At 45.6% G+C, this 19727-nt stretch overlaps 1 long non-coding RNA gene across 1 annotated transcript; it reads right to left on the bottom strand.

Moving 5' to 3' along the window:
* Positions 1-3782: 3782 nt before the first annotated feature.
* Positions 3783-9475, bottom strand: LOC146358478 (uncharacterized). The gene is made up of 3 exons (XR_014787100.1): positions 9252-9475; positions 6399-6511; positions 3783-4700 (listed from the first exon to the last, which is right to left on the bottom strand). It is a non-coding gene; the product is annotated as an uncharacterized LOC146358478 (long non-coding RNA).
* Between the last annotated feature and the right edge of the window lie 10252 nt (positions 9476-19727).

Raw genomic sequence — 19727 nt, 5'->3', positions numbered from 1 at the left:
AGATTAACTGTTGATTGAACAAATTTTATTTGGAGGGGGGAATAGAAGATTTGAAATTGATAGACAACCCTTTTTTTTACACCACATTAAAAATCTGCAAGAAGTAGAAAAATAAATTAATCATGGAAATATCCCATTTGCTTCCATTTTTGTTGCATCCAGATTTTGCTCGTGTAACAAGAGCAATATGCAAAGTGGAAGCAAAAATGTTTTACAGAATCACTTGATCAACACAAACATAAATCCTGTTCATAGCTCCCCCCACCCCTTGAAAACATGGTGTGTTTATGGTTATCAGAGGGTTGTTTTACCCTCAAATAACCCCTGCTGCCCAGGTTCAGATGACATGACAAGCCACAGCAACCCCCAGCCAGGGCTTGCATATTCATGATGGCAGCTGGCACACGCCACAGCTCCTGGTGAGTAAAGTAACCCACAATGGGTTGTTGTGTCATGCGAACTGACCCATTGTTGTGTAGAACATTCATTCCCCACAGCTACTGTGAGGACTGCAGCTAAGCTCAGAGGGAACAGGGAATTCTAAGGGGGTTGGCAGATGACATCAGAGTCCCTGCTAATGAAAAAGTGCCACTGCTGCATCCCAGCAAGCCCTGGCTCCACTACACCATTACTTGGGTGGCCAGGAATCAAGTGATTTCAGCTACCTTGCCTTGGGTGACCTGGGAAAATTTGGGCATCAGAGAGCCCAGGGTTTTTGTAGGGTTTAAACACAGGGGACAAAGACAAAAACTTGGAGTCCAACTAAGGCAGAGTGGACAAAAGAGGAGGAGGCCCTTTTGGTCCAGACAGACAGAAGTCTCAATAGGACAAATCCTTTCCCCAAACATTACTTAAATGAATCAAGACAATACTTCCTTGAGACTGTGACGCTTGATGGTGAGGAATCCCTGGCCGATCACTGTACTTATCAATAATTATGCAACACCCTGGAGGAATGATTCTTTGCCTAGAGGTGTATTCATATCTAATTTCCAATTCCAGCACCCCATCTAATTGTGAGGCACTTAATCTAGTCCTGCTTGATTAAACTGTTCTGCTAAATCTCTGTTGTGGGTAAGTGACGAAATGCTAATGACATCATGGCAAATTGCTTGCTAAATACATTTAGCTGGACCCATATGGCAGTATTCAATGGTACTCCTACACAGAATAGACCCATTGAAGTGAATGGGCCTAGTCTACATAGAACTACCATTGGATACTGTCCATAGGGTTCCCAAGCCTTAACTTACTCCATGCTAGGCCGTATTTCTTAAACTGACAGCACCACATCATGCAAAATGTTGGTGTGGAGTGTTTCTCAGGCATTCCAGCCAAGCTGCCTGCCAACTATCAGGATGTCTAAAAAAGGGGAACCTACGCTCCAAATATCAGGAGGAGGACCAGAAGGTGTAGCAATATCAGGTGTAGGGGTGGCAGGCACAGCAACATTATGTGAGCACATCCTCCTTCCTCCTCCATGTGTTGAGTATACTTGTGTGTTGCATGTTAGGTATTGCATCAAGCTTGCACAGTGAGGTCCCAGACACTGATTGGCTAAGCTGGCATGATGTCACAGAACATTCCAGCTCCACAGGGAACAAGGCTGTTAAAAGCAAAAGCTTCATAGCCAAGATTCTGTCAGAAGGGTCAGTTTGGCTCAGATGATGGGAGCAGGCACTGTGAGGGGCAAGCTAAGAAATGGAAAGCTGATTGGGAGGAGAGGCAGGGAAGAGAGGGCATCCTCAGATATAAGCAACTGAAAAAAGGGGATGGAGACATCAGTGGAATATGAACCTGAGTGGGAGAAACAGATATCTGAGGAAAAGGCTTGGAGACTGTGGGCCAGACCAGGGGTGGGGTGGGGTGGGGTGGGGTGGGGTGGGGGGCAGCATAGAGTTGCTGGTTGTAGACTCTGACAGAGCTCCTGGGTCTTTAAGGATTGTACAGCTTAGTTATAAAGTTGGTATAAAGTTATACAAACTTTACAACAAAGGACGAGTGCTTTGGTTACCTTTTTTCCTCCTCCCTCCCAGTGCCTTTTTCTTTTGGGCTCCCTCTTTTACATTATAAGTCTGGGGGCAGGGACTGTTTTCTCATTGATCTCTGTAAGCCACTCTTTTCTGGCTGAAGAGTGGAGTGAAAGTGCTTCAGATAATAAATGAATGAATGAATCTATCAGCTGTTGCTTCTATCGTTGCTGCAGCATTTGACCCAGTAATCTTAAGAAGGTGAAGGCAGTGGGGTGGGATACTGCATTTCACAGATCAATATCAGCTACCCAGTCACTTCTTTGCCTTCAGGAAATTCACATATGCAGGTTTATAAGTTAAATGCATGGGTGGAAAAGTACTTAGCAATTTGTCCCACAGACTACCAAGTTGCCTCTACTGAATATACTTCCCTAATATGTATTCTTTGTTTTGTGTATGTTTTGCTTTTAACCTTACCAGGAACAACAGAAATTCTCTGCAAATTGCTGGTACAGCATCACTGTATGGCACTGGTCCTACTGCACCTGTAAGCAGATGAAACCTATTGAATAACAATATGAATGAACCCTGTCTTTTAACTCAAAATATGGGAGTACAGGTGGACCCAGCCGTGAAAGTGCATGATGCAGATAAATCAAAAGGTAAAGCCTTTGTATCTGCAGGGTGGTTTGTTTTGTTTTGTTTTTTGTTTGTTTTACTCGGCAGTTCCATGGCAACAGGTTTGTAGATAAGTAGTGCAGTCATCAAAAATCCATGTGATTCCCACCGCATGCTAGATGGACCAGTGCAGGGGCAAGCTGAAGATAGACTTCTGGGACTGGCAACAGCAACAACAAAATGACACTACCCACCCACCCCCCTAAATTATACTGCTGAAAAGAAGGACGTTTGGGATAATGAAGAGTGGGGTTTTGTGTGGAAGGTCTCTGAACTCCATTCAGTTCTGGTACTCAGAACAAATTCCTGAGCTCACGGAATACTTCCATTCTAAGGGCACAATCCTAAGCAAAGCTAGCTGCGGAATGCTGGGAGTTGTAGGCCTTTTCTCTGTCTAAATATGCATAGGATTGTGCTCTAAATGTATTTAAGAACATAAGAGCCATGCTGACTTAGACCAAAGGCCTACTTAGTCCAGCGAGCTGTTCCCACAGCAGCTAGCCAGATGCCCCAATAGGAAGCCCACAAGCAGGGCATGAAAACAGTAGCCCTTGCCCACTGCCATTCCGCAGTAACTGGCATTGAAAAGTACCGATACTGGAGGTAATATATAGCAGGGGTGGGCTGAAGGTAGATGAGGATCTACTGGTAGATCCCTGGATGATTTGCAGTAGATCAGCGAGGGATTCTAACAACAGCCGCAGCTACAGAAGCCTTTCCCCCTTCCTAAATTAGACCACTGATTTTTTAATTATTGTTTTTTTAAAAAAAGCAGGGGTGGGGAGGGGACAGGACAGAACAGGTATGTGTACAAAAGGATTTGTGTTTGAGCTCCAGTTCTGGAACTGAATATTAATTCCTGGGCTGAGCGTATGCTCTGAGACATCAGTTCTATGGCCCCCTCCCTGTGCCCCTATTTTGCACACTGGGAGTTGTAGGACTTTTTTCTGTCTAAACATGCATAAGATTGTGCCCTCAAGTATGCCTGCCCCATCCTGACTAGTAGCTTTATCCTCCATGTCTTTTGCACCAGGCTCCAGTTAGTGGATCTCAGGGTTCTTGTAAAACAACGAAGTAGATGCCACAATCCTGAAGTCTGCCCACCCCTGGATTGGCAGGACTGGCACAAGAGAGAGCTAACATTTTATGTATTTATTTTCTTTCTGCACTGCATTTCTATACCACCCTTTAGCTGACTACACTATAACATAGTAAAGCATAATAAAACCAAGATGAATGCCAGCAACGGTGCAAAGAACGTACAATGTACTAATGCAATTTTTTAAAACTGAAGGACTAACAAAACCCTGGGAAAATAAAAAGGTCTTCACCTGTCACTAAAAAAACTACAACATAGGGAGGCACCAGGTGACCTGATTCCAAAACTGGGGTGCCACCACTGAAAAGGTCCTCTCCTTAGTAGCTATCCGCCTCACCTCATTTGGAAGGGTACCCAGAGGATGATCTTAGGGTCTGGTCAAGTATATATAGAAGGCGTAAACTTGCCCCAAGCTGCTTATCACTGTAGCAACACTGTGATGGCAGTGGTGATGATGATGATGGTAGCGCTATCCATCACCAGCTCCCAACATGCAGTAAAAACTCTAATGAGGTGTTTCCTATTTGGTTGCTACCATTACTCATAGGAGCAAAATCTTTAAAGTTTTCCATATACTGTCATCCCATGTATGGTTTTTCAGATATCACTGGCAGAAAGATAACAAACTTAATTGAAATCAGAACCAACATTTTAAACTGTTGAAGGGGACCAATGTAGTATTGCATAATTCCTATTTTTCAAAAAGTGTCATTACACTTTAACTCCCCCCTGCCTAGCTGCAGATCTGCATCCTGTTGAAGCTAAGAAGCAGGAGTCAACATATAATGCTTCCACAGCTTTCCTCTCCACGCTTCTTAGAGATCTTGTTTGCCTTCCTTGGGTGGGCCAGAAACTATCTGGAAAGCTTTACATTTTCTGAGGCTTAAGCACCATCCAACTTTGAATAAAGCACATCATAACCCTGTCGGCTCCAGAGACTCGCATAATTTCTGTGGAAGGAAAAAAAGGTTCCTTCTATTAGCCTCACAGGTGCAAAGACATTGCGTGCTACACAGTCATGTTTACCAACTATTTGCATAAAGAGAGGTTGTTTTTAAAAGGGAGTGGTATAGAAGCAGTTACTAGGAAGAATGGTGCGTTTTATGAACTCTACGGTCTTCAGGTGTTGTATTTCCTACATAGAACTACTGATACACACATACCACTCCCACATGGAGACTCCCCACCCCAGCCGGTATACCAAGAGGCTGCTTTGTTCCCCACAATGTTTCTCCCTTAGCTATTGAGGCAGGAGCGCTCTCGAGGCGTCTTCAGTGGTGCAGCTATGTAATTTTAGACCCTGGACTGGGGGGGGGGGGCGCTTGGGATGGCACGTGTATTACTTCCGCTGTAAAGCATATAACTAACGTTTCTCTCCATCCCAAGCCTCCATTCTATGCTTTACAACTGGTTCGACATTCTTGATATGCTAGAACACCTACGACACTGTTTACCAACCCTGTTTTGTTTTTGTTCTTTTTCAAGTCTGAGCATGTGCAGTTTTGCATTCTAAACTCACTTTAATTGTAGCACCATCATGTATGCAAGAAAAAAATGGAGTTTTGCTTCTGCACCTGCGGATCTTCGGGTGGTCATTTGGGGGCGGGGGCTGGACTTGGTCCCCCAACTGTACCACTGGGCATCCTTGATTGCATGACTCGCTCACATTTGACCAGCTTGGTGTGCTATTAATCCCCTCCCTGTTTGCAGCCAGGTTCCTACAATCCCGGGGGCGACTTTATGAAAAGTTGGGAAGAGGAGGATCCATCATTTTGGCTTGTTCTGAGTCCGGTTTGCCACCCCCCTACTGCCTCTGATCCCGCGCCTTCCCGAGACGATCAGCCCAACCACCTACGCCTTGCACAGAGACGGCTTGCGAGCACAGCTTGCTCGGATCGCTGCCTGGTTGGAAGAGCACCCCGCCGACCCACTTGCACTTGCGAGCCAACGCCCAAGAAAGGGCAGCGAGGGAAAGTGAAGCATCTCTCAGTTACGGCGCCTGACATGTGTTTTCCCTTCCCCTCCAACCATTAGCCTTTCTTCCAAAGCCTGAGGGAACAGTAGGCTTTTAGAACTGATTGCTGTTTCTGCTATGGACGTGCTGGAGGATGAACTGGCTCTTAGCCCAAGCATTTAACCCTTCCCATGCTTCTGCCTTTACAGATCAATGTACTATCCAGATGAGTGCACACTTGTTTTGTGGTTCTTTTAACCCTTCTCCAGCGTTTGAGGTCTGAAGGGAATTCTTCCTCAAGTTTTATTAACAGCACATTAAGGGCGGGGGGGGGGGAGCCATGCTGGTCCAAGAGGAAAAGGAATTTTAAAAACCATAGTTGAACAAATACCTTTTTAAAGAACATAAGAAGAGCCCCGCGGGATCAGACCAAGGGCCCATCCAGTCCAGCATTCTGTTCACACAGCAGCCAACCAGCTGCCCATGGGAAACCCATACACCCGAGTTCCCCAGCTGTTAGGAACAACCAACATACTAGAAAAGTGTGAAAACCTTCAAGTTCTCCAGACTCTTCATCAGGCTACATGGTACAAAAAGCATGGGACTGGTGAAGAAATAAAGAGGATTGCTGAAGAAACTAAGGGGATCATCAGAGGTACAGGAGTCCTGCCAGAAAAAAAGTTGGCAAACTTACCTTACATGCACAAGAGGATTGAAATGCAGACCTTCAGCAGGTGAACGTTATCCCATTATTTAATCTCTCTGCTGGGAAAAGCTTCAAGCAATGAGGTTCTGCCTGTCAAGTACCTGTAAAAAGGTGCAAGAGCCCAGCCAAGAAAAAAGGTGTCAACTGTACACCTTGGTATGATATACATTGTTTAGGGTTTCCATTTTCTTTCAAACAGGGCTCTCTGCCTGAAATAGCTGTATGGCAGGCAGAAACTCAATTTGACATAGCATCTTCAGGAAAAACTATTGAATGTGCATCAACTTGGTCACTCCTCACTGTTCTTTACAGACCTATTCAGGTGTAAGAGCCCTATTCAGCTGCTTCCTTTACTCTAGGACTGAATACCGTTGGGCCCAGAAGCATGTTAGAGAAAGGAAAGGAAGAGGGCAGGGCAGCAGGAACCCTGCTTTTCAGCTACCCAAGATTTTTAAAAAAAATGTTTAAAATCTTTTTAATTTTTAAAATAATTGGGTTTTCAGCAGGAATGTGGGGGTGCTGTGGTGCTTGTGGACACAATGTTGCCAACACCAGGACTAGAAGATCCCAGCACTGCTTGCATTATTTTCATATATGGACATCTTCAGATCTAAGCACAACCTCTAAGCTATCTTCACCCTAGCTGAAGACTGGAATGAATGTAAGTTGTTCCTCAAGATAGATCCAACTGATACTGATGTCTCCAAATCCAAGCAATCCAGTTATGAACAACTCTGGCAAAGTCTGATAATGTCATGTCAGGGGCAGTGAGGCTGTAGACGGGCCTAGGCCCAGCACCAGCAGCAGGCATCCTAGGGAAGATGATGGGGCCCATTTGCTCCTGGAGTGCTGATACCTCCCTGTGGCCCTCCATGCCGGGTGACTGGATCTTGAACCTCTATTTTAATATCTCACAGAGCCCCAGAAAATTAAAATTGCACCTCCCAGCCATCCTTGCAATGCTGCCGCTGCCAAGGAAGCCCAAGGGGGCCCATCAGTGTAAGAGGGGACAGCCAGTACAGTACCCAGAGCCCCCTCAGCCCCAAAGCTGATCTTGCATGTAGACCACAATATATGAGGTCACAAGCCCACTTCAGACATTTGGTCAGGTGGAATGAACGCTGTGTGTGTGTAGTAGCATTGCAATGGCAGACTCAGCCCCCAACCTCTGTGCATCCATTACAATGTATGTTGAGCAAGAGCCCCCATGCATATCGCTCTATGGGCAGAGGGCTTCCTCTGCATAATCTGGACGCCTGTATTTCCAGAATTCCCAACCACATGTACAGACTCCTCTGCACATACCGGTGTACATATGTGGGCTCTCTACACATTCTAATAAATGCATGTGGATCATGGGAGGAGACTGCAGCCATTATACATACTGCTCACCTATGTGCTTTCATTTTACCTGCATGAATGTTGTAAGGGAGCTCTTGATCATTGCTCCACAGGCAGTTTGAAAAGTGTTATGCTGAAGTCTTTACAAAAGTGGGAAATGCAAACAAGTCAGGCTAATTACAGAGACCATATTGGTTGCATGTGATCATGTCCTTATCCCATCTCCTTTACCTGAGTCATGGAATTCCTATGTTACAGGGACATAGCTGTTTCAAAAACCTGTTTCAGTATGGCTGGGGAGAGACTGCACACAGCTGATTTTAGTCTCTTTTTACATCAGGGATGGGGAATGTGTGGCCCTCCAGATGTTGCTGGACTACAATTCCCATCATCCCTCACCATTGGCTATGCTGCTAGAACTGATGGGAGTTGCAGTCCAACATCTGGATGGCCACACATTCCCCACCTTTGATGCAGCTGTTTGAGCGTTGGACTAGGACTGAGTTGACCCAAGTTTAAATCCCCACTCAGCCATGAAGCTCGCTGGATGACCCTGGGCCAATCACTGTCTCTCAGAACCTACTTCACAGGGCTGTTGTGAAAATAAAAATGGGGCTGGGGGAGAAGCATGTATGCTGCCTTGGGCTCTTTGGAGGTCAAGTAGGAAATAAAGTGTTCAACTGGAAGGGAGCAGCAAAGCAGAACCAGCATGGTCAGGGATGCAGGAAATAATTCTGAGTTTGCAGAAGACAAGAGTACCTGAAGAATGAGAAGCAGGGATGGAGAGAGAGAGAGAGAGAGAGAGAGAGAGATTACTAAATAGATAAGTTTACGGATGGGAATGTTGAAGACATCTGAAAATCAACAAAAGTTTAGAGAGAATATAGTGATAAAGAGGGAGCTAGTGTAGCATTAGAGAACAGAAGAGCAGCATCAGTGTAATGGCGAACTGAATAGATGGTGAGCTGAAGAAGTCAAAACAGAGGAACGCCTTTGGAGAGAAAAGAGAGGAACGCCGAGGGCTGCGAGAGTCAAGCAGCGATAGTTATGGACCAGCCTAGAGAAAACGTGAAAGTGTGTTGAGGTTTGGTGTGTGCCTCTGACTAGACACATTTTGCATTGAACTGCAATCCTTTGCCAAGTCCGGACACCATGGAAGTCATTTTCCCATTTGGGGGCTGCAACAATCCTCCGTACAACCAGACGCACTTGGGAGCGACACCGAACCCTCCTCTAGGCTGAAAGTGCTTATGACCAAACAAGCGTAACCGATTTGCCTAACGTCGGAGAGCATCCGAGCTGCCTCGACCGCTTTCAGCAGGCGCCTTTGCGCCGCAAGGCTCCCCTCGGGTCTCTTTGGCCGTCGTTCCTCTTGCGACGCGGCTGCTTCCCTCCCGCTTCAAGCGCGGACCCCCCGCCCCGCGATGACGACCCCTCCCTCTCGCAGCCTCCTGTTCCCGGCGATGCCCCGGCCCCTCCCCTGCACGCTCGCACACCCACTTTCGCTGCTCTCCGTCCGCGGGGAGGCTTGTTGAAGGCCGGCGCCGCTCCCGTCGCAGCTGGCCGCAGCGCCGAAGCCCGGCTTTCCTCCTCCGCTTCCCTACGGAGAGCCGCGCCGCGCCCGGCCCGACCCGGCCCGGCCCCCTCCTCCTCCGGCACACCGTCGCCCGGGGCTGGTTTGGTCCCCAGAGCCTGGGCGGGGCCGCGCTTGGCTCACGTGGCCCAAAGAAAGGGCGCCGCCGCCGCCGCCGCCAGTAAGGCAGGCGCGCTGTTGTTTTCGATCCCTGGAGCCGCGCTCTGGTCTTCCAGGAGTGGCTTTGCTGGAAGCAACTGCACTTCCCCCCCCAGTGCGGGAGTAACTGGAGAGGGGAAAGTGGCCGAGGGGGAGAAAAGGCGGGAAAAGAGAGCCTGCAGGTGGTGACCAAAGCAGGGAGAGAGGGAGAGACCAGCAGCGGGAAGGAGGCTTCACTTGTAGCTGTGCTGAAAACCCCACCTTCGTTCGGGGCATGGGAGCAAGTAAGTGCTTTTCTCTCTCTCTCTCTCTCTCTCTCTCTCCTCCCCTGTTTTCTTTGTGGCTTGGAACGAGACGGGGCTCCGCTCGCTCTCAGCTGCCACTCGTGCGCCTCTGGAGAGCCCCTCACCGCCGCCTGGCCCTTCGCTCCAGCAGCAACCGCCCCCCCTCCCCCGGTTCATTTAGGGCTGCTAGCGGGCATTTCGGAAGGATCTGGCAACGCGCAAGCCAGGCAGGTGGAGCGTCTCGGGGTGGCCGCCAAAGTGAGTCTTACTTAGAGTAGACCCGTTGAAGCGAAAGGGACTTACGTTAGGCCAACGTTGGGCACAGCCCATTGGACCCGACCCTCAGCAGCCGTCCCAGCGTCGCGAGTTTTATTTATTAGTTTTTATCCGAAAATCGCCCTCAGCTTCTTTTCCCTCCCTAAACCCAAATCCGCCCCAGTTCTTCGACACCCGACAAAGTCACTCACTCCGGAACGTGTTGCATGCTTTCTAAACTCCTCTGAAAAGCCCCCCGCCCAGCCCCGCCCCATCTGCATGGGGTGAGCGAGAGCGACGAAGGTTTAGGGACAGGTGGAGGGAGCATCCTCTCTCTCATCCTTTCCTCGTCGCTGGTTGCTAAGCGCTGGTGACCATGTTTCCTGGAAGACCTCTGGTGACACAGACAGGAATGACAGCAACGCACGAGAGAAAGGCGGGGCTTAGTTCTTCTCCCCCTCCATACACACCGAGAGAGCTTTGCCAGTAAGTTATACGTGTTTACTGCTCACCTTAAAAAATAAAAAAAAACAACCAACAGGCAAGGTTCTCTTTATTTCAGATGAAATCTCCGCTAAGATATTTACGTTTTTAGTATTCCAAACATGCGTGCCCAGCAAAATACTTCTCTCTCTCCTCCCACCCTTCTTTTGCTTAACAGCCAACCTGAATAAGAGTTGCGGTGAACTTGAAAGCGTGCTCACTACTTTGATATTGTTTTTAGTTAGTCCCGCTGACTCGATTTTTGGATTCCCCCCTGCCCTCCTAATAAACCGACATGGCTGACTGCATTTTTGGTTGGATAGATTTCTTCTGAACAAGTGGTCATTTGCTCTAGTGTTATAATTATTGCATATCACCCGTTCCTCACTCTTTTAAGGCTTCAATCTTATACTGGCAGTAAGCCCCATTGAACTCATGCATAGGATTGCATTCTAAAAATGCAATCCTATGCATGTTTAGACGGGAAAAACTCCTACAATTCCCAGCATTCTCCGGCCAGATGGGGAATGCTGGGAATTGTAGGATGTTTTTCTGTCTAAACATGCATAGGATTGTGTCCTAAGTAACTTTCACAGATATTCAGTCTCAGTGTGTCTAGGATGGAAAAGTGCTATTGCAGTTATCATACCTACAGGAGAATGTTTGCACATGAGCCTTTGTGCACAGTAGCAAAGTACAGATCATACAATTTGTGCCCAGACACAGAGGCCCTCATGCACATGGTCTGTGGGATACAGAGAGAGGGTGAGGACTGCTGTCAAGATAGCGACCCCTTCTTCCACACATAGAAAGTGATGTTTATACAGGTTTTTTGTGCTCTGGTTGAGTTTGTGTGCTCAGCCAAAACAACATGTCACCACATATATTTAATCAATATAATATATTTAATCAATGGCTGCTAGTCATGATGGCGATATGCTACCTCCTGGTTCAGAGACAATATGCCTCTGAATACCAGTTGCCGGGCATTGACAGTGGGTGAGGGCTATTGCTTTCATGTCCTGCTTGTGGGCTTCCCATAGGCACCTAGTTGGCCACTGTGGGAACAGAATACTGGACTAGGTAGGCCATCAGTCTGATCCTGCATAGCTGCTCTTATATTCTTGAACAAATTTCCAACTTTCTCTTAGGGATCAGCGTTAAGGGCATAATTTACTGGATTAATTTCTCAAGCTTGAGATCTGTTCATTTCAGTGTGAACCACAAGCCATATAAAATGGTATAAAAACTCAGTTTAGTCCTAAGAGAAGTGAATGGAACAGAGGCCACAATCCTATGCACACTTAGGTCATTCTTTTGAACTCAGTGAGGTTTGCTTTTTGAGTACACATGCATAGGATTGGACTGTAAGCTGGCTCAACTGCAGAAATGTTAGTTTGATTTGAGGAGCTCTCATTTTGTCCCACTCCAATAGAATCATATAGTGTTTCCCCCTGTCTGAATTTGCTTATCTTGAGCCTTTCCTACAGACACTGGTAGTAAATGGGAACAGTAGTAATGTGTCCTACTAACATTTTATGGAATTAGTATTTGGTGAAGAAAAAAAAAATCTACCAATGACTCTAGGACACAAGCATCTGGACAGGATACCACAGAGCCCTCAAAAGGGGGATTCACCATTGCTTACCTATAGAGATTGATGTGGAGAATGGGGGAGTTGACTGCATATTGCTCCTCTTGATTTTGAGGATGTGGGATGGTCAAAGCTTTGCCTATTTTGACTCCTTATCAGTGGTTATACTGAATGCAGACCCCAATTCCCATGCTTGTAGCATTGTGACTTGACCAGTTGAAAACTTGCATGACTGCGTTGTTAAAGTATTAGAGTTCTGGTTTCCCAGGTTGTGACATTTTATTTCATTGTTGTTATTATCATTATTATCAGCTTAGTCTTTCATATGATCAAGCATGGTCAGCAGTTCTTCAGAGTCAACTGCTGTGCATGAAAATAATTGCAGACTTACAATGCAATCTTAAGCAATCCTAACCACATTTAAAGATGGTTTGGAAACTTCAGCTGGTGCAGAATGTGGCTACCTGCAGAGTATTGGTGGGGGTACCCTGGTCAGACCATGTGACACAGATACCGTACCAGTTGCACTGGTGCCAGTGAATTTTCAAGTCAGGAATGAGCAACCTGTGGCCCTCCAGATGTTTTGGCCTATAACTCCCATCGGCCCTTATTAGAATAGGCAATGGAGAGGGATGATGGGATTTGTAGGCCAAAACATCTGGAGGGCCGCAAATTGCCCAACCCTGCCTTAAACAGTTTGGGGCCGAGTTACTTGAAGCACCCCTTTTACCCGTATCAGCCTGACTCTGTTTTGAGGTCAGCTGCTGGAGCCCTGGGCACATGCCCACCAAAACAATCAGGCTGGCGAGCAATTGGGAGTGGGCTTTCTTGGCTCTAGCCCTACACTTGTGGAACGCATTGCCAACTGGGGTGCATCAAGCCTCCTCATTACAGGCCTTGAGAAGAGCTCTTAAGCCAGGTTTGCTTTTGCTGGCCTTAAGACAGGTTTTATGGACTGCCGAACTGAGATAGTTTTAGCTACAGTTTAAATATTTATTCGATTTTTTTTATTTTGCCCAACAGTATGTTCTTAGTTTTTAGGTAGTTTTTGTTCGTGGTTAATTTTGCAGCTAATTTTATTGTTTTGTTATTGTATTTATATCAAGTTTTGGAAGCTGCGTTGAAGAGGGTTTTTATCTAAAAGGTGGCATACAAATATCTTAAATGAAAAATAAATAAGGGAGCAATCCTATGGCTGCTAGACAGCCATAGGATATCTGGTTTTCCAGGAACCAACCTCAGAGCCCACTCTCCAAGGTCAGTTCCTGGAGAACTGACCTCCCCCCATTCCCGCGCTGCCTCAGAGACAGTGCGGAACAGCCCCGTGCTCCATACTCTCAAGAGGAGTGCAGAGTGGCTGAAAAGGGGCATTCCGGGAGGGTGGAAATGCCTGTACAACACATCCAATATGTTGTATAGCAGCCTCCTCCCCCACTCTCACAAGTCGTTGGGGAGTTATTGCCTTGTGAGTTGGTTCAGATTGCCACTTCAGATTTTGCCTTGCTTCAAGTCTCCACATGATTTTTATCTAGGAATAGTACATACATGTTCACGAGAAGGTAAGGAGGCATGCTTCTGAACTCCAAAGAGAAGATATACTTTTGAACTCAAAAGACTATCCCCTTTCTGTTTAGAACCCAGTCTGACAAAGACTAGCATGACCACCCAGAAAGGTCCCAGGTTCAATCCCCAGCATCTCCAGGTAGGGCAGCACAAGAATCTGCCTGAAACCCTAGACAGCCGCTGCCAATCAGTGTTGACAATACTGGGCTGGATAGATCAATGGTCTGACTCAGTATAAGGCAGCTTCCAGTGGTCCTATTTCTTTGTGCATAAATAAATATTGCAAGTCATATTGCAAAAATCTGAGGCAATCCACACATCACTTGACGTGTTGTCTCCAGTTGTCCCTGATATAAAACTTCTGGAGTTTTATATGGAGAAGTTAGTATTTATTTTAAAAGGTACTTTTCTGCAGTGGCTGTTGCAGTATCCCCCAAACATATGAAGATCATAATAACAGATGTCTGTCCATACTAGATTGAAATGTCTCACTGTGTCCTGTGGTAGCCCGACATGCAGTTTCACAAAACAAATAGCATGGTGGTCAGGACTGGCTGCTCCTATGGAGAAAGAATACATTGAGAAATGGGATATTACCCCCTGATAGGCGAAATATTCTTTGAGTGAACGTTCAGTAATCATTAACATTAAGGAGACAGATTGCCACACTATTCAACAAGTTGCTTCCAGCTACTATAAACATAGAAATGTTACTTTTTGGCTTGATCCTAGTCATGGATACTCAAAAACAAATTTTTAGAATATAGTTCATTCAGGCTTACTTCCAAGTAAGTGTACATAGGGTAGCAACCTGTGGTGTTTATACATCTGTAATCCTCAGAGGATGAGGTTCCTGAGTTAATGGATCAGGGAGAGGGCTTAGTTACAGAAGGGCATCATGAGGTTCCCAGCTTCTTAGGACCTAGTTCTCCAGGAAGCAGTGTTGTAGAGGAGCCAGGTCTCGCAGGGTCAAAGTGCTGAGAGTTTGTTTTGGATTGTTTTTGGATGAAGTGCCTGGAAAAGAAGATGATTAGTGGTACAAATGGCTATTCTCTGTTTTTTTCCTGCCAGTGAGCCCTGTTGCAATGAAAGCCTAATCTAGGGCAGTATGAACTCTGGCTCACAGCAAGGACTTGGAGCGAATCAGGTTTAGGAGATTCCGACCAAGCAGGAGTCAGGTTTTCCAGAAAACAGGAAATAGAGCAGCACCATGGAGAGCTGCGAGTGATCCTGGGGCTGGAAGCCAGACAGGCTTGCCTGTATGTTGCTTCAACAAGCAGCGGTTTGAGAGTGAGCCTTAAGAATGGTTTTGGCTTTGTTCAGGCTGGTTGGGCCCACCTTCCTATTGACTGACTCCTTCTCTCTTAAAGGGGCCTGGTTTGTTTCAGCAGCCTCAGACAATGATACCATGGAAGCAACTGTAGGACAGTGATATCTTCACGGCTCGAGTCTTTAGAATCTGAGAATGGCAATGCAACCTCATCTGGACACAGGGGAGCTGGTCTATGGGGCCTTCCTGGCAGTGGTGTAGTGGTAAATTTTGAAATGCAGGTGCTCATCATGATAACCATGCCCCCAAGGGAGTCCAAAAATGCAAGCAGCTGTGTTGATCCATCTCTCTCTCTTTCTCTCTCTCTCTCTCTTGTGTGTGTGTGTGTGTGTGTGTGTGTGTATTTATGTCTTTTGTAAAACCAATGGGTCTTATTTACCCATTCAAAACCAAGCCACCCGCAAATACCCTGCATTACAGCAGGAATAGCTCACAGCAATATATTGTTGCTAGGAAAATCCATCACACATGCCAGCTACTGTGAGGATTGCAGCTAAGCTCAGAGAGAACATGGAAATGTGAGGGGAGGTGGCAAATAAAAGAATTATCCCTGCTAATAAAAAAGTATAACAGTTGGCTGTAATAGTGTTGTTATTAAAAATGATCTAGGAATCTCCCCACCTTAATTTGTTGGATAATTCACAGCATTTGTGTTCTCAGGTGTTAAACATCACAAAATCATGCCAAAATTGTCTTACAATAGCTCTACTTTTAGTTTGAAAGCTGTTGGGGCAGAAGTGGGGAACCTGTTGTCCTCCAGATGTTGCTGGACTGCTGCTCTCATCATCCCTGGCCATGCTGACTGGGGCTAATGGGAGTTGGAGCCCAACAACATCTGCAGGGCCACAGGTATCTCACCCTGTGTTAGGGCGTGCCATGGTATTGGTTTTAAATAGAGAAAGGGCATAAAAAAATTGTAAATTCATTTTTAAAAAATAGTAATGCAAGCTTTGAGACTCCTAAAACTGAGGAAAATCTGTAAAAACAGGTAATTACACGCTAATGTTTTCTTTTTGCTCTCCTGTCTCTTTCCCAAGTGTCACTGGGTATATTTTCCTTTCTTCTTGCTGCTTGGCCTTTCTTAACATTCTTCTCAAGCATTCTTCCTTTTCTGCCTTCTATGGACAGGATGTAATACTCTCAAGAAGAGGTTTGTTGATGCGCTTTCCATAAACAGGCATAATCCTTTTATTCAGTTCAGTTGCATATTAGACACAGAGTTATTTAACTCTGACGTGATGTAACCATGGCTCGTACTGTCGGAACTGCTGAGTCACGAACAGCTACGTAGCACTGTTTGCAAATAACAGTTTTAAGAGTTCATTGCTGCCATTTATTTAAATATAGTTTGCAAACATTTGTATCATGTGTTAGAAAAAGCACTGAAATGTTTGATTTGAAGCCTGGTTCCTTAGCAAGGAAGAAATTGTGCTGTTTCATGACTGAAAACATTTCTACCATTGTCATAGGATGGGGAAATGGCAGTCTTAGTTGATGGGTTTGAGTTCTCATGGATTCTCTGGTTTGCAGCCTTGAAGTTCTGTTGGATCAGTACAAATGGCTGGAAGTACTCCATCTGCAGTCTGTTCTTTTGGATATATACTATTGATGTTATTCCCCTAACAAGAGTGGGCTACTCAAATGCCCTTTCTATGGGGTTTACCTTTTATAGTTACAAAGGTGTACCTGATAGAAGACACAGAGCTGCTTCATGCATTATGAGAATATAAATGTACCAGGTGGCCCAAAAGTAGGTATACAGTTGTTTAGACTGTTGATGGGAGGGGGAGAGAATGTGTGAGTAGAAGATGTGTGGGTGGAGTCAGAATGACAGTTGGGAAGAGTGAGTGACAGTTAAATCAGTTAAGTGTAGAGATTACGAGATTAAACAGTGTTAAACAAATGTAAATGTAATAAACAATGTAATAAAATGCAAATAAACTATACTGTATACCTACTTTTGGGCCACTCTGAACTCTGACCAAGACTTGACTGCCAGGTTCATGTACAAATCTTTTGTGTCGGTGTACGTGCCTTATCAAAACATGGGTTTGTTTCCCTTACACACATTACTGTCTGTGTGTATATTGCATCACCATGATGTGTAAAGTAGCTCATAAATTCCTGGCTAGGAAAATGGCATAAAACATGTTACCTCAATGAAACAGCCTATTGCAGTCCTCACCCAGTCACCCAAAATACTGAGTTAACTTTGGCCAAAACTTACCCAAGGGATGATAATGCCGGCACAGTGATCCTCTTTGTCTCATGGAGATTCACGCCCCTCCCTCCACTGCACACATGCAGGTGGCATCAGGTACCAGGGTTGCCCTGTATCAACTTCAGCTGATTCACCAGCTGCACTGTACCAGCCACTCTGACCTGCTATTAGCGGCAGTAAAGCAGTGATCTGAGTGGCTTCGGGGTTGCAGGGGAGGGAGGAAGCTGCCTTCAGCCCATCCTCATCCTACTTTATCATCATCATTAGCACCAAACCACCTTGCTTTTTCAGTGGTGGCTGAGGGTCTTGGGAGCCACACAACAGGACTTGGGGGGCCTGCACGTTGTGTACCCCAGGACTAATGGTTAGGCAATAGGTGAGACACATCTAGCTCCAGAGTCCTAATAAAAGTCTTTAATTTACAGATTCAAGATAAAGTGAGTGAGAGAAATAGGAGGTTGAATTAAAGTAAAGGAATATTGGATTGGAAGGCTTTTGATTTTGATGGCTTGGGTCCAGGTTATCTGAAAGACCGTATTCTCCCCTGTGAGCCTGCTCATGCCCTGAGATCTTCAAGTGAGGCCCTTCTCGCGGTCCCGCCACCATCACAGGCTCACCTGGTGGGAACGTGGGACAGGGCCTTCTCAGTGGCTGCCCCAAGGCTCTGGAACTCCCTTCCCGGGGAGACGAGAGTGGCACCCTCTTTGGTATGTTTCCGCAGGCAGGCAAAAACTTTTTTGTTCCGGCAGGCCTTTGGGTTAGGTAGTCTGGACCTGTGAGAATATGATGGATTGATCCTAGTGTTCATATTGTTGCTGTCTTTTAAAATTTTGATATTTTATACAATTTTAATATTATTGATGATTTAATTATATTTTTAAGTTCTGTATATTTCTATTTATTTGTTTAAATTGTAAAAGTTTTTAATGTTGTAAAGCCGCCTTGAGTCCCAGTATTGGGGAAAAGGTGCGATATAAATGTAATAATAATAATAATATAGATCCAGTGGAAGCATTTTTAAAGAGATGTGCTGGCAGCTGTGAACACTGACCAATGCTGACGGTGTATGTGCCTTTTCAAAACATGGATTTGTTTTCCTTACACATTACTGTTTTAGTGTGTATACCACATCACCATAATGTCTGGAGTGCTCATGGATGCCACTAGTGGAACGGTGGAGGAGGCAATCTCACACCTCCCTCTGCACCCCCCCCCCCAAAAAAAAATCTCCAGAAGGTTGAGGAACCCTCTGGAACAGTGGGAAAGGTAGCACTAGGGCACTGCAGAAGAAAGGGGAATTGGAAAAATCACCTCCCCCCTTTTCTGGCAGAATAAAACACTGGATCCAACCCATTACATCTAACTTCTTCCTAGACTGGTACAATCAGAGCATCTTCAGTGAGAAGACTCCTCAAGGCAACATGGACAAGGACTACTTCTAGAGACAATTACCTGTGTCCGCTATTCACTGTTATAGTGTGTTCTGGGAGTGGGGATTGATGACTGAAAAGGGTAAATCAAGTACACAGGATGACAATACTTAATAATGGGCTAGGGGATGTTTTTCTATCTTCCCAGACTCTCCATGTGTATTCAGCCAAAGAACAGTGGCCTACATGTCAGCTTGCTTTGGAGATCCGGGGAAAAAAATAGCCGTCCTTGCCTTGCTGGCATACATGAGATTTTTAAGAGGGAGAGAGGTCTGGACTTTGTTCTTGTTATACATGTTCAATATACAAAGTGGTTGTTATTTGAGACTGCCCACAGTAGCTTTAGCTGTAGCCAGTCCAATTATTGTCAGTGGCAAATGAGCAAGCTAATTTGCAAATGATACATTTACCAGTTGTGAGCAGGGGTTGGAGCGCTAAAGTAAAAGAAGCTGTGCCAGTTCCATACTTGGTCAATACCAATACACTGCTGAAGTGGGGCTATATATATATATATATATATATATATATATATAACTTAATAGTCCACCTTGAGAAAATCCTGGTACCCAGTTGCTGCAGTGCTGTGGGAAACACTTTTCCAGCTGAAAACCTGAGGCTGGTTCCCCAGAGTATGAGGTTTATATTTAGGAATTTGAAATATTTACCACATCTGCTGGTAGATGAGGAGCCCCTGTCTCCCCATCCCTGTACATTAGACACGGAGAACCGGTAGTCCTCCAGATGTTTCTAAATTACAGCTCTCAGCATTTCTGGCCACGGCCAGCGGCTGATAGGAGCTGGAGTCCAGAAGTTCCCCATCCCTGCTATAGATAATATCCAAATGCTCTAGTTAGCAGTCTGTGGTCTCTCATAAACAGGCTGACACCATCTTGTCTCTGTAACAACAACCTTTCATTCAGCCTTCTAGTATTTTCTTTACAACATTGTGTAAGTGCCCTTTATTGTCCCCTCTGGGAGCCAGAGAGAATGCAGCCTTGGCTATTTCTATATATTGTTTGTGAGACCAGAGACAGAACACATGGGAGGTTCTCTTTCTCCATTGTGGGGTGCTGGAATTGAAAGT

The sequence above is a fragment of the Heloderma suspectum genome, chromosome 1 (assembly GCF_057233095.1).
Source record: "Heloderma suspectum isolate Gila_16-S chromosome 1, 16-S_ref, whole genome shotgun sequence".
In the NCBI taxonomy this organism is placed as follows: domain Eukaryota; kingdom Metazoa; phylum Chordata; class Lepidosauria; order Squamata; family Helodermatidae; genus Heloderma; species Heloderma suspectum.
Note: the sequence above shows the minus strand (reverse complement) of the source record. Positions and strands in the feature narration are given on the sequence as shown.